General features: G+C 40.5%; 1 pseudogene; it reads right to left on the reverse strand.

The window, feature by feature from the left end:
* The window catches only part of LOC118687330 (cytosolic phospholipase A2 epsilon-like), a 36781-nt pseudogene that overhangs the window by 18428 nt on the left and 4825 nt on the right, over positions 1-13528 (reverse strand).

Raw genomic sequence — 13528 nt, forward strand, 5'->3', positions numbered from 1 at the left:
TTCAGACCCTGAGAGGGATTGCACATAAATTGTCTCTGTAGCAGTTGAACTTTGTGAGAAATACCAAAAGAATCAGATTTAAGTCTGATTCAGATAGTAGATGTCTGACATACCTGGTTATTCACTCTTTATGACAGAAAATTAATTACTGCTGTGACCTTGATCCTCATCTCCCTAGGCGAGGTAGGAAAGGAGAGGCCTACCAGCAGTACAATTGCTGCTTCAGGAGCCTTTTCCATCAGCCTTGGTGTTTGCTGATGCTAGAAAGACCAGGAATCTAATTCCTACTTCACATTTCTTTCCACATCTCTTCACTTCAGGAAAAGTGAAGTGGCGGAAAGGATTTGCATCTTGTGGATGGAGGAAGTGGAGTGAGGCTGCACTTGCTCTAAGTTACCATCTCACATAGATCCTGAACCAAGTGAACACCAAAGAGATTCTCAGACCTTGTACAGGAAATTTTCCAGTGGCAGCTAGAAGGGCTGATCCATCCTGCTCTGTAAACACAGGCTTTTGCCAGAAAAGAGGAGGAGTCTGGTGCCATGGCAGTCAATAGAGAGTCAACCTCACAAGCAGGGAGAAGAGCACCTACCATCTGTAAGCATGGTACAGGTCTTGAGGCAGCTCCTCAAGGTTTGAAGTGAGTTCATCCCCATGTCTTTGTTCAGAACACATTGCTTTGGGGTATTTTGCCTAAACATAAGGTGTTTATTTTTAGGGGCCTGAAATCCAGAGACCCTGTGACTGTGACATCCTCAGGGGAAGATGCCTGTCGATTAGGGAGATCCCCATGTAACACTTCATGATGTATCTTGAAGGCGTTTCTTGACACTGTCAGGAGTTTTCTCTCTAGAAGGTAGTAGACTTGCCTGTCTTTGAAATTATTTCCACTGAAAACAGAATCTCAGATTTTAGCATGATGGAGGTGACGGGATAATATGTTGACTTTGGCAATTACCAATACAATACTTAGTTTATTAGGAGTGGGAGGGCTCTGTTTGTTGATCTGTCTGATAACTGAAAGTTCTTCCCTCTCTGTGCTGCCCGACAGCCTGCTGAGCTGTGATGTACTAATCCTGATAAATGGTATCACTGCCTCTGATCTACAGAGCCTGTACAATAGCCAAGAACTAAATGTGGCTTCAGGGCACCTGGAGCATCCCTCCTCTCATTAATGCCAATCTCAAGTGTTTCAAAAACATGAATCCAGCATCTCCAAAACTGCCAAAGCTGATGAGAGGGGGATGTAATTCAGAAATTAACATTTCTGAACTGATTTAATGCAAAGTCCTTCACAGGAGGAGGCAAAACCCCAGCACCAGGATGGGCTGAGGGCCGACCAGCTGGACAGCAGCTCTGCAGAAAAGCATCTGTGCATGTGAGGTTGAACACAAGCCAGTGAGCTGTCCTGCGGCAAGCGAGGCCAGCAGCCTCCTGAGCTGCATCAGGAGTGCTGCCAGCAGCTGGAAAGGTGGTCCTTCCTCTCTGCTCAGCACTGACAAGGCCACATTTCTGGGTTCCCCAGTACAAGAGAGGTAAGGATATGCTGAAGTGAGCTGAACAAAAAAGTCCAGAAAGAGAACGGAGCAATGGATCATCTGCTCTGTGGGGAGAAGCTGAGAGAGCTGAGACTCTTCAGCCTGAAGCAGAGAAGGCTTATGGGATCTTATACATTTGTGTAAATACCTGATCAGGGGAGAGGAAAATTAATAATTCTGAGTCAGACCCTCCTCTGTAGTGCCCAGTGAAAGGTAAAAGGACACAAACCAATATGCAGGGAATCCCACTGAAACATAAATAAAAATTTAACACCACCACACACTGTCACAGATTGCCCAGAAAGGTCATGAAGTCTCTATCCCTGGAGATGTTCAAAACCCAAATGAATGTGGCTCTGAACAACCTACTGAAGCCAATCCTGTGTACAGCAGGGGTCTGGACTTCACAATCTCCAGAAGTACCTTCAAATCTCAGCCACTTTGTGAGATTCTGCTGTAACAAGGCTAGTTGGTCACAGACCTTGAATATGGGGTGAGGTGATACCACTAGGACAAAGAACATTCTCTTCCTGGGAAGAAAGGGGACTACGCCACATCTGATTTTGCCACAATTCATCTACAGTCCCTACCAATGTGCAGATGTTATTGTTTTCCATAGGATTCCTGTGATTTTCTGTGTTTTCCTTTAATTTTACAGACAGTATTCCCATGCTGTGGTTCTAACTGAGCTTAAGTATTTCTGTAGAAGGGGCACTTCACTTGAACTGAGGCTAAACTGTGAGGCAAACAGTGAGATAAAAAAAAATAATAACAGGATAGTTGAATGTATGCTGAATACTATGATAATTATGATACCATTATTATATGGAAGCCCTTGAAATGACTAATCACCTTACATTGCTCTCTCTTATCCCTGAAAAAACTGAAGAGAGCTACTGAAAATGTTCCAGTTTATTCATTGCTACCTGAGAGCTAATACAAAAAAATTCTATTTACATTTTCTTCGTGCTCCAGTTGTAATGCAGTTGCTGGGCTTTGTTAGCAGTTTCATGCTATGCCAGGCCCTTACTTTAATGCACGTGTTGCAACTTCCCTGATGACATAATGTCACCTCATGTGAATGCTGAGACATTTGAACTCACAGTCTCTCTGAAAGTCAGCACTAAGTGACCCTGGTGTCCTTTTCCAATTTGCAGTTTCTGACTCAATTTTTATGATGGCGAGAATCCTTCTCAACTCTGTCTGACAGCTAAAGATCAGTTAAAAATACAAGACCAAAAGAAGAAGTTCAGAACTGCAGGTATGTGTGCTAGTCTGTGAAAGTACAGTTCTGTGAGGTGCACCTGAGATGAGCCATCATGTGCTAAAATCACTGATCTCCATCACAGGTAAGGAGAAAATTACAGTGCTGAAAAGCAAAGCATATAAGAAAAACTAGTTTCATAGGAACAATGAAGGTAAACTACAAAATCCTATCTGTCCTGTTACTGCATTTCGTAACACCAAAACAAAGAAATAATTTTCTCCTAGTGAAATGTTCTTCACCTGCACAGACAGGTTCTCCTTGAATCCTAGTTTACTTCAGTTCACCTAAGAGGAGGAGGAGGAGAATTGCTCCCATTTCTCAATTGCTGGACATGATCTTTGGGAACATTTTCCCTCACCAGCTTAGTACAATACAAACAGTATTGAGGATTTACCTCCTACTGCTATCTCAGAGGGGATTTGGACTCAGCTAAGAGCTCTACCAGTATTCTGGTGCAACACTCATTTGTAAGCACAATATTGCTCTCTGTGGCTTACTTGTGGAAATAACAAAAGCTCCTAGGTGAACTGTGCTTAATCAGTGATGTCTTTGACCAGGGATGAACAGAGTCCTCTTGTGAATGAGCCCTTTACCCAGTCCAGCCATTTAAGTCAAGTGGCAAAGTACGATTTTCTCCCTGGAGCAGATTCAGGGGGTTCAGTATGTGCTCCCAGCTCAAAGTTTCATACCCTGGGTCACCTCCTGTGCCACTGTGCTCCCACTGGCACCACTTGCTTTCCTGGGACAGGGCCATTAGTACCACCAGCACTAGCTGTAATCTCCCTATATTTTTTTTTTCACTTATTTTCTGTAGCAAAAATAACCCTTAATGTCTCTGGAGAATGACTCTGATTTGCAAAGGTTCCAAGTGTACTGTTGCAGAACTGACTCATTTCCTCTGAAGGGATAATATAAAACCTTCCACAAAATAATTTCATAAGACCTTAGAGGACATAGTCTCTGAGCTCCTCTTTTATAAATACACGAGATCTCTCTTCATTCAAAGGGGAAAAACCAAAGGAAGATCTGAAAACAGAAGGAAGAGTTGAGGAAGAGGAGTGATTGTTCTGACATCCCAGCTAAGACTAACAGGTTTGTTTGAACAACTGAGAAGGTTTCTACATGCGCCAGTTTTCTACATCAGAAAATATACTGGAGTGCAGTCACGTTTCAGCCCAACACTAACTTTCCTGCCTCAGCTCTGACAGCCTCTTGATCTGGCAAGACTTCTCTCAGAGAAGTTACTGTGTCCCAGAAAAGAAAGCACCTGTCAACCTGAAGCTCACTCTGGGTAATTTCTTACTGGGACACAGAGCTCAAATTCACCCCTGCAGTCCAGGGAAAGCATTGCAAACACTCAGCACCACTGAGGCTAAATGTGTCAAGCCAGACCTGACACCACCACTCTTCACCTCAACTGTGTTAATGAGCCTGAACATGCTCTCCAACAGCAAAGGTCATCTCTTGGAATGTGGAATCAGCTGGTACCCACGTAGGCTGCCACTGCTTCAGACAGGAGTACAGACAGGTCACACAGACCTCTTTACTCAGATCTTCAGGATCAGGTGAGATCCAGTGGAGTCCAGCAGAGCTTTGCTCTTTCACATGGCACTAAGTAATGGTGGAGAGATGACATAACTGCAGGTCTGTTCACCTGTGCTAAGGATCTGGAAGATGTTTTCTTCCACTTCTGTTGCCTCAGGGCAAATCCCCTCTCAATGCCTGGGCTTCAGGCATGCCAGATGGGGCAGATCCCCTCACTGATCCTCTGTTTGTCTATGGGGCAGGTGTCAGATTCAGCCACGGGGTTTAGAGGCTGCCATAAAACAAACACTAATGATGGTGAAAATGGGGCAGGCTGGGAGCTTGGTGCAGCTCTATGTGGCCACCCAATAACTTACTTGTTTAAGGAGAGCAGCTGGAAAGTGTTGGAGAGTCTGTGCCACCATGGTCCTCCTCTCCCATCACCCAGCTCCTTTTACTTTCTTTTGGGAAACACTGGAAGGGGTATCATCAGCAAGAAAAGAAGCTAATAGACTATTGTCCCTGTCATCCTGACCAGATATTCTTCCCACATATGGGGAGCTCTGTAGAAGAAGTGACACTATGAATAGAGTTAGGAAACATGAGCTTTTGTAAAAGCTCTAGCACTGACTTCCAGCTGAGAAGGAGCAAATGGACACACCAGTGACCTAAAAAGTCACTATTTTACCAAAGGCTGCATGCAGTCTTGGACTGAGGAGGAGAACACCACTGCAAAATAGACACCAGACTGCAAGAGACTCAAACTTTAATGGGATTTATTCCTTTCTTGTCCCAGTATCACCTTCACAGCCAAGCTGCATAGAGCACTGGAGCCTGGTGATGACACTCAGTGCCTGCAGAGCAGCAGGATGAGTGTAAGTGATCTGATCTGGGTGCCTTTCTCTCTAGTGCCCACAGTGAGATCAGGAACTGCCAGAAATGTTTGAGTCTGACCCATGATTACTAATTGGCATAAAGGTTAGTTAGGAGTACAGTGAAAAATAATTAGCTCAGGTTTGTCAAGAGCATTTGCATGGTAAGATAAGACAGAAACCAATTATATGTAGCACGAAGCAGACGCTGGAGAGGAACATCACTCGTATGGAGGAGACCACAAAAAGGGTGGGGTGACAGCAGGGATATGAAAGGGGCCAATTGACTCATTCAGGAGGAGTGAACTGTTTTCCTCTTGGTTTAATTTTTTTATTTGTGTGCCAAACTCCATCAGCATGTGTTGTCTACAGGCAAAGGTGTAACACAGGCAAAGGTGTAACATCAGATTTCAGGATAAACTTGAATTTCATCCCAGGCTTGTGAAATACACATCCCATGAATCTTGAGGTGCATATTTTTAAAAAAACCAGCCAAGATTAAGTTGGGTGCACGCGATCATGAGGAATATCAGTGGAAATATACAGAAGTAGTGTTTCCTGAAGCCAGGATTTGGCAAGTAAGTCAAAGAAAAATGTAGAAACTCTATGACCAAATGACCTGGTGTGACTGCACTTGCAACAAACAGAGAAAAACATGGAATGGAGCACTGCACATGCTGAAAAAGATGGGAAGCCAGCATTCAGGTAGAAAAAGCAAGTCAGAAGTGGCTGCACTTGATTGAAAAGGTGGCTTGTTCCTGGATTTGATACAGGGAAACTGAAAATTTAGGGAAGTCTGACATATGTTATTACAAGAATTGCCAGTCTTCCACAGATATTTCACAGTCAGATAGCATCTGTATCAGATGCTTCTGATCAGTTTTCCAGGGGAAAGATCATATTGCTGAAAAAAGGCTATCTAAATATAATTTTATTATTCTCATTAGCACACAGAAGCAGGTCTAGTTATTTTAGTTTTCCAATATTTCAAATGCATTAAAATGTTAAAATAAAAACGCTAAGCTAAAAGAACATCAATAGCAGTGCAAAATCAAGCACTTGAAAGGTACAATCTATCTTTTTTGAATTGTACCTAAGTTTTTAAATTCCAGAGTATCACACTATTTTTCCTGTGAGACTTCAACTTCTTTGAAAGCAGAGATAGGTTGTTACTTAGTCAATAAAGAGCTATCTGATGTTTTTTTATCTTCCTTGTTCAACAGCATCCTGGTATACAGCACTTCATTCTATGACATCTTTAAGAAACAGTCTCCAACAGGCTCACAGATTAGCTGGGGAATTACTGACAGAAAGAAAAGACAATTTTCTTCACCCACTGGTCTCCAAGCCTTATTTACTGGTAATTAACAAAAGAATCTGAAAATACTTCCCAGTGTTTCTAGGCCTTACCTAACACCTTAATTAAAATCTCTCTACAATACTAGGAGATTCAAAATGAGCACATCATCTAAATAGATAAGAGAGAAACAAAAGGTATTGGAGAAGATATTCTGCTTTGTAGACAGGGCAACAGAGGCACAGAATGTTTTGATGTATAAATTTACCTAAACTTCTTATGCAATAAGTCCATGAACAGAGCTAAAAACTGAGCCCACATGTCTTAAGCTCTAGTCCAGGGGTGTACATTTTGGTGATAATAGGAATTTTCAAAATGTCTACAACTCACTAAGTGAGACTTCTCAGAAATCTCTCTGTCCTCAGGATGGAGGACAAGGTCACAACTGTAACCCTGTTTTCTGAGGATGCAGCATCATTTTACTTTGTGTGATCCCTTTGCATAAGCAGCTGAATCATGGTTCTTATCTAGTTCAATTTTCATTCTAGATCAAAGGTGAAACTAAGAAAAATTAAATCAACAGTTCCAAGGAATGAAGGTGAGGTCTTGCACATATATGCAGTGTTTCATAGCTCTCAAAAGGAATAGAAATTAATTTGACCTTTTCTGCTATACTATAATATTCCTTCTATTTTCTGCAGCCCAATGTACAGACAATGTGAACAGACCACTTCTCTCCACTTGACTGGAAAATTCACAAGGGCGACATTGACATCCATGGTTTTGAAATGCCAAAGGGAGTGAAATACGAAGGGATGGTGAGAAATTTTATCTGTAGGATTTTGCTGATGGCTTCAGCAAACTTCATCACGATCTCCCAAAAAGGAAAGAAAATATAAAACAAGAGGAGAAAGAACAGTATGATAAAGGGATATGCAAAACTGTGTAATTAGTGATGTGCCAAGTTCATGAGACACATGTAGGAATGGCAGGAGAAAATTTTCAGAGAAAAATCTCTGGGAATGTGAACCACCAGGCAAGGGCTGGTGGTCCAAGTACCACACATTTTCACAACAGTTTGCATGTACCATAGTCCCCAAAAGATTTCTGTTAGACATTTTTCACTGGGGGGGCAAGCTGATGTCATGATGCTCAGGACAACCAAAGAATTAAGAGGGACTGGTGTCTAAGTATGTCAGCTCTATATTCCATGCATTTGTCATGGATATGTTATATAAAAATTTCTGTCTTTAAACTGGTGTTAAGATATTTTCAAGCCCCTGAAACAGCCAATTTGTCAGACAAATAATGTGGGAAAAAACCCAATAACCAAATAAACCTCTGATAATGCAAATAGATATTATGTGGCATAAAATGCCTTCAACTGTGATTTCTTACCTAGTATGACTTCAGTGTTTTGCATTTGTGCAATATCTAGCAGAAACAAGAGCTGATACAGTAATTTGAGAATGATGTAACATCAACAAAAAATTGTGTACTTACAAAAATCTGCCTGATGAGCATTTTTCAACTTTATGATTCTTACAGTGAGCAAGGAGTAAGGTGTCATTTCTTCCTGCTGAAAAAAAATAACAAAGGAGATGTATCTTAATGTTTTGAATATATGTATTGACTGTAACACAACCAAACACTGAAAAGAGCCAAGGTTGTGCTAAAGCTGTCTCTTTCAGTTGGCATCACAGCAAAAATATAATAGGCATCAAGATGCACTTTCTTCACAAACTTTGTTGACCCCTAAAGCCTGTAGCTATCTAAGCACAAAGAGAAGGTGTGGAAAGAGGATGAATAGGAAAGTTAAGTTGGTGTAAATAAGCTGAAAAAGTTCATTTAGCCAGTAACATTAAATTGTTCACATGACCATCAGCAGCCAATATGAAGACAAAATTCAGTGAATCTGGAAATCAGAAATGCTTCAAATCTGGTTTGTTATTGGCCAACAGCCTGTGTTGTGCTGTAGGTAGAATCAAGGCCTACACAAAAAAGTCTTCTTTTAATGCAGTGCTTGGATAATTAGAGAGAAGGGGGGATGTTTTTAAATTTTCTTGCTTGTTTTTAAAACAATAATTTTCACGAGAGTGGGATGACTAAGGATGAGTGTTAGCACCTCAGGGAATGTCTCAGAACTCCACAACACATGGCTTTGGACAAACAATCCTAGTTTGCTTTGTGGGAACAGAAGTTTTCCTTACCAAGGATGGTTATCTGATTGATGGACATGAAATAGTTTTGACTGCAATCCTTAATTTCAAAGAAGGTTATCTCCAATTCCTTGTTGAAGGTGCTAGACCTGACCATCTGGGTCTGTAGAAGTTGTGACAATCACATATGCTTGATGGATTTTACATCTTCAGAGAACATACCCATCATGTCCCCTAGCAGCAGCTAGAGCAAGCAGGGTATCAGCAAAAGGAAGGAGAAAACAGACAACGCCTACTATGGCTGCAGCACAGGTGGTTATATTGATTCTCTAACTGTGGGAACAAGTTGGGAATATTTATCAAAACAGCTCAAGTTTATAGAAAGGAAAGAGAGTTGAATCATGATTGTCCTAAAGAGACTGAATGCAAAGGGTAAATCAGCACAGGGGATGGCTCCCTCTCTTACTGTTTAGGAACAGAAGCAGAAGAAAAGAAGGAATATCAGATTGTATTAAGTTCTGCAGTTAATGTATGATTATAGTAGTAAGAGGTCTTTGTTTGGTAGAAGTAACATAAAATGACTGCAGTGGATGTCTAAGGATGAGGCTTTGCAGGGGAAGAAAATGCAAACAGCCCTGAGGTCTGACTGCAACTGCTACATGAAGAGCTTTAATCTGCATACAAATATGTTATCATCAGATCCTGAACTGAGTATCTCCAACAAAAGGGGAAGGTATAAATAGTATATCTATAAATAATATGTATTTTAAAAAGTCACCTTGAGTTAGGCTATGAAATAATAAGGAAACTTTTAAGGACTTCTGAGCAAAGCACTAATGAAAAAAAAATTATAGCATTAAAATGAGGCAGATTCAGGAACAGGGAAGTGTCAGTTTGCAGTTCTAGTAGCAAGGATCTGTGTAAGTTATAAAATGGCCAAACTTATTATAATGTGACTTGTGTATGTGCAAAAAGATATTCAGACAAATAATACTGAAGGCACAGCATATAGTGGGCCAAGAAACAGATGGCCACTTCAGTGACCAATAGGTAGGTGGCCACTGATATTCAGAAAGAGCTCAAGGAGAAGTTCAGATAATGCAGAAGACAAATAGATCAGCAATTCTTAGTAAAGTCACAACATGCAACATCATCAAAAAGAAGGGATGGCTAAAGAAAGAAGCTGTTATAAAAGCTAATGACCAAAATTTGGAAAAGACAATCTGAAGTGAAATAGAGCAGAGCTGGTTGAAGGTGATGAAATTATTAGGAGATATTTTCTGAGGGACTTCAATTAAAATAACAGGGAGTAACTCTTGAGTGAAATGAGAAAGCACACACAAACGTGCTGCTACTGTGACAAAAGTTATAGCCTGATAAAAAGGTCAAAGTATAAGAAATCAGTGAGACAAGACAGTACATCAGCTGAAGTGTGTAGAGCGTTGGACCATGGGGAATCCCTCATGATAAAATTTAGCTTAACCTCTCAAATAGTTTCCAACTCTATAGAATGAAAGACGTGAAGGTCATCAAAGGAAATTGCACAAAAAATGCAGTAATTTCCAGGCTATGAAGTTAAAAAAATGGCAAGATTGATGTTTTTATAAAACACTGGGTACTTGAAAGGCACATTAAATAGAAGCCAGTGCCTAGTATAACCATCTTGCTTGCCCATGAGCTCAAGCTTATGATGAGGAATTGTACCAGAATGTCTTCAGTGAGCTGACTGTTAAATGCTAACACTTTTTGCTGCGAGGTACAGAAGCAGCACATCAAAACAAGTGGGCTAAGTGCCAAAAAAAATGCATTATCTTCATAAGGCTACAAAGAATAAAATATCTTGGCTTCTGGGTGTGTGTATTCCAAAACTGAAAAATAAATTAATCATTGTTGCTCAAAGTCATATGTAAGGCACAGGATATTTTACCTGGCTGTGTTCTAAACAGGGGAGGTAAGATCTCAGCTCCACACAATTGTGAATTGTTATTACATTCTCCTGAAAATTTAGCAGTGGAACATATTTGACTTTGCACTATAGGTAGGGAACAGCTAAATTCCATGCACAGCCCCAGGCATGTTTTACTAAACCAAACCCAGTAGTTATTCAGTTTATCACACAGTTATGCAAAGCCCTCTCAAATTGAAACAAGTACCTAGGCAAATGTTTGAGCATTTGCATTAAGGAAAGTTTATACCTGTTTACTTCTCCTGGAAGTCAAGGTCTGCTACAAGCATGTTATCATTTCTAATAGCTCTCTACTAATGATTATCTATGTAAGCTATGACTTAAAAAAATTGAGGCAATTACCAAAGCTACCCAGAAAACTCAATACCTGTAAGAGGCAGAAATTTGCCGGTTTAGACAAGTCTGTGCCTTTAGTGCCAGTTTTCTGCCAAGATTTATTACAGAGGAGAGAAGGCATTCAAAACCAGAAGGTAAATAAAGAGTGTCTGAGAATGTCTTTGTTGTTAAATGCCTGTGCACAGCAAACAGAAGTTTCAGAAATTCATTTGGCAGGAAGAAATTATGGCATGAATAATGAATTGAAGCTGTGGAAAGAGCCCCACAGCCCCCTCTACACTGGAGATTATGGCCACAGGATCTTTTTTTTTTTTTTTTTACCTGAAGTAGAGCATACTTCAGGTATGCTCTAAAACATATGCTGGATTCTAACAATCTTTATGTAACTGTAACTCCATTAGTGGTAAAGAGGGTTTGGTTGCTCTTAGCCATGGATATTCTAAACCAAAACAGAACTTCAGTATGAATACATTAAATCATTACAAAACTGCTAACGAGATTGGATCATCATTTTCCCCCAACAGCTGCTTTTCCTGCTTTAGTACATTCTGTTGCTGAGCTTTAGCATACACATACACATACACACACACACACAGAGAGCAAATTAGGAACACCTGAATGCCATGTCAGTTTTGGTTGTGCTACTTTGCCCTTACAGCAAGTTTCACTCCCCACTGGTAGTTTGCACCTTTTGTACACTAATATCCATCTGTAGGAGCTGCCAGCATGCTGTTAACAAGACATCAGTTTGATCAATCAGTTTGATAAGGTTGTGACATACAAAGGCAAAACAGTGTTTGTAGTTTTCTGTTCATTTGGTACTCTGGTTACATGAAAAAAACCAACCAAATATATATGAGCTATAGATGCTTGAATCACGCATCATTTAAAATGTCATCAAAAGTAAGTTTTCCCTTGTTTTACTTTGAGGCAGCTTGGCACAATGCCAGCAGCAAAAATCATCACTGATAGAGCTGCTATGTGTTTGATGCAACTTTGTCTCTGCCAGAGGCCCTGCAAACGTGTCCAGAGTTGTTCCTTCGTTGTGAGGAAGTGCACAGGGATCAAAGCGGGCATTTGTTCTGAAAACTGGCAATAATGACCAAACCTCAATGGTTCACCAACAACCAAGCTCTGACTTTCTGACTATGCCAACATTCTCCATTTGTTCTGGGTAAAGCTCTATGAAGTCAATAGGTAGCATTAGAAAAAAGCCAAAGTCAATCTCATTTTAACAGCAAATCAAGAACTTTTCACTAAGAGATTTCCCTAAGGAGTACAACTATGGAAATAACACATTCTATGTTATTAATACTATGCAGATGTTGCATCTAAATTAAATTTTCTTTCATTAAATATTCCTATTTCTACATAACTACGTGAATCTTTAACAACCAACTATGGGGCGGGGGGGGAAGATCCTACCCTTCTCAAAAAAGTATTGGTTTAGTCCCCTATTATTTTAGTTTGTAGAAATATGGTACCTTAGCATCATCACTTGGGGCTACATAGTGCATCATCCATTTTCTTTCTTCATTTTCCAAGGGGCTTGATTTTCTGCTTGAATGCTGCTGAGGGAAGAAGAACAGGGGATGAAAAAGAGAGTAAAGATCAATTTTTTTTATTTAGTTCGATTCCCTACTGTAGCATTCCAGTGTGGAACATGCAGTTTGCACCTCCTCATTGTAGCTAATAAAATGAATGTACCAGTTCTGTGCTATATGGACAGATTCTGACTCCAGGTCCTGGTAACTGCAAATGTCCAAGAAAGGATAATCTTATTTTCTTGGAAATTTATATCCTATAGCTAATAGGGGACTCAACCTGTTGTAGTCCAGGGGCAAATCTGAATCAAAACTCCAAGACTCCTGCCAGGGTTGCTCTGTTTTCCACTTACCTGAGATAAGGCAGAGGTCGATGCCATCAAGATCGCTGCTACATTAAAAGCAGCTGCTGTGAATGGCACCTTAGTACTGGGCTCCACAGGTGCCAGTGTCTCCTGAAACAAATTTACAATCTTGACGAAGTCTCAGAAGTTGCTGAACAGGTGTTTTATTGCACTGAGTCAGAGCTCCACCCCTCCACGATTTCTGAAACAGGAAAATTTCCCACCCACATTACTTGTCCAAAGAGCAGCTGCTGTAAGGTGTGAGCCTTCATATCTGCAGGTCTTGTGGCCGAGCAGAGCCTGCTGAGGGACCAAATTGTTCCCAGCTGGGGCTCAAGGAAATGCAGTAGCAGCTGTAACCTGACTGATGATATGATAGAGATCATCTACGTGAGATAGCCTTACAGTGACATTCTAAAAGTGATGATAGCAATAGCCTAATAAACACATCAGCATATTTTCTCCATGCAAACACCTGTATTCCATACATGATTACATCCATAATAAAAAATAAATTTAAAAACAGCTATGGAGATGATTGTTAGAATGAAGACATTTACATAGGAAGAGAATGAGAATTCTTATGAAGGAACATTTTTCCCTGAAAAGTGCTGTTGCATCATGATTTCTGTGTACACACTCGATTTTCTTGTAGTGTTCCATCTCAAAAGAAATAAAAGA

Source organism: Molothrus ater, chromosome 6 (assembly GCF_012460135.2).
Source record: "Molothrus ater isolate BHLD 08-10-18 breed brown headed cowbird chromosome 6, BPBGC_Mater_1.1, whole genome shotgun sequence".
Taxonomy (NCBI): domain Eukaryota; kingdom Metazoa; phylum Chordata; class Aves; order Passeriformes; family Icteridae; genus Molothrus; species Molothrus ater.